A 2,491-nucleotide genomic window follows, 5' to 3' on the forward strand; every position below is an offset into this window, starting at 1 on the left:
AAATGCAAATGACTGACAGAAAACCCCCTTATACTTATTTTAACTATGATGCAGATATGGAATAATATAACAATATCAATGCTTTCAAATATTATTCTAGAGGAACACATAAACAAAATGTATATCCATACAATGGAATATTATTCAGCCTTAAAAAAAAATAATGAAATACTGAAACATGCCACAACATGGATGACCCTTGAAAACACTGGGCTAAGTGAAAGAAACCAGACCTAAAGGGCCACAGATTGTATGATTTGGGAGGGTTGAGGGGAAAATGAGGAGTGACTAATCAATGGGGTACAGAATTTCTTTTCAGGGTATAAATAGTTTCTAAAATTAGATAGTGGTAATGATCGCACAACTCCGTAAACATACTAAAAACATTAGAAGGGCAAATTGGATGGTATGTAAATTACATCTCTACGAAGCTGTGACTTTTTTTTTAATGTGATTTTTAGGTCCCTTTAGCGTAACCAACAGGCATTGTGCTTTCCCGATAGTCTGCTTTCCAGTCTACCAGCCTCGACTCCTTTCCCATCCCTGCCCCCAAATACTGACACGGATACGAAAAGGACGGAAAAGGACAGCAATGAACAAAAGGCTCCATCTTGAAAGAACTAACGAGTTGTAACAAAACTTAAAGGAGACGCGATCCGAAGTGAACAAGATGAGGAGTGGCTGCGGTTCGTGACAAACTTTCATTTTGTTGGGCTATTATTTTTGTCTTAAGGGCAGAAACATCAGACCCCGGAAGTAAGCCAACTTCTGCGGGGCAAACACGGCTCGTTTTCCGGCAGGCACTGCATTTACGGCCCATTTCAAAATGCAAACCGCTCGCTCTCGCGGTCCTACGTCACCACGTACTTCTCGCGTCACCTCGCCGGCCAATTCCCATATTCCCCCTCTCTTGTCAGTTGAGCCGGAGCCTGACAGCTTACCGCCGACTAACACCGCACCGCCACCAGCCTCTCTTCGGTGGACGCCAACAGCTTTGAGATAAGCAAAATGGACAACAGACATGAGCTCCCTGAGGGACTCCTAATCAAGGTCACCAAGAATCTCTATGACGCCAGAAAAATGTTCATCGGCGGAATACCCCACGATACCAGTAAGCAAGCTCTTCTTGAATACTTGGCCCAATTTGGCGAGATAATAGACTTTACTATTAAAACCCATCCAGTCAGTGGTGTTCCCAGGGGCTTTGGATTTGTGCTTTTTAAAGATCATGCCACCGTTGAAAAGGTGCTCCAAGTCAAAGAGCACAAACTGGATGGCAAAACAATCGATCTTAAAAGGGCTAAAGCCATAGAATTTATATCTCTGCCAAGAAAAGTTTTTGTCGGAGGGTTGAATCCTCGTATGTCTGAAGTAAAAATCAGAGAGTATTTTGGGGCATTTGGTGTGATTGAGAATATTGAGCTTCCAGTGTATAAAGGAACAAAGAAAAGACGAGCTTTCTGTTTTATCACATATACTGATGACAAACCAGTGAGAAGGCTGTTAGAAGCCAGGTACCACCATCTGACTGACTCTGGGTGGTGTGAAATAAAAATTGCACTCCCGAAAGAATATTTCAAGTCACAATGCAGAGGAGGAAGAGATGTTCCATTTGCCGGGCTAGGCAACTACTGGGGAGGAAGAAGCTCCCAGGCAAACCCAAGTCCTTGCGGAGGAAACCCAAATGCTTTTGGCGCAGACCCAAATGTTTGTGGGGCAGTTGGAGGCAGCGGTGGCAGAAGCCTTTCTACTGTTTTTATGCCTGTTCCCTTCTCAACCAGCAATGAAGGGTTTATTTTTTCTGATCAAATGTATGGCAATTTCCCTAATGCCTACAATAATCAGCCAATTTTTAATACCTATGGTGGAGATTATTTGCTTGGCCGTAACTATGGGATCCATGGGTGTGTAACTGCATTTACTAATTAAAATGTGCAAGTAAACGAAGCGGCTCCCTTTGGTACTGCTTACCAAGGATTTATCAGCTTTTCTGAAGGCGAAGAATGAAGCCACTGCAGAGCCACTCTATCCTCGAAAGAAAAAGTTATGTTACTGAAATAAGAAATGACTGAATGACTGTTTAGTAGGACGTTGTCACTAACTTTTGAAACTGTTTACAGCTGTTTATAAGAACCAGTTTTTATTTTCCATAACCTTTTGACATTGGAGCAACAAGAAGATAACACAAGGATTTGAGACTTTTATTTTATGAAAGTTAATGTTTTCTCAAAAAATAAATGTTTACTAGCTTTATATGCAGCTCTATAGTGGCTTCTGTTCCGTGTTGGTATTTTGTTTTGTTTTTTTCGGTGAGAGGAGTGGGGGAATTTGGGGTCCTTTTTTTTGTTTGTTGTTTGGTCTAGGGTGGTGGTTTTGGGTTAGAACTATCATCCACATTCAGACCTTAAAGTTTCCCTTTAGATTTGCTATTCAACCAGGTCCTTCTTTCATTCAACAAACATTAAGAGTTATTCTAAGACAGAAAGTATAT

At 41.4% G+C, this 2,491-nt stretch overlaps 1 pseudogene; it reads left to right on the top strand.

The window, feature by feature from the left end:
- Positions 1-1,080: 1,080 nt before the first annotated feature.
- On the top strand, positions 1,081-1,929 carry LOC114905839 (annotated as a pseudogene).
- Positions 1,930-2,491: the final 562 nt, after the last annotated feature.

This window comes from Monodon monoceros, unplaced genomic scaffold (assembly GCF_005190385.1).
Source record: "Monodon monoceros isolate NGI ecotype Baffin Bay Population unplaced genomic scaffold, NGI_Narwhal_1 Super_Scaffold_22, whole genome shotgun sequence".
Lineage (NCBI taxonomy): Eukaryota > Metazoa > Chordata > Mammalia > Artiodactyla > Monodontidae > Monodon > Monodon monoceros.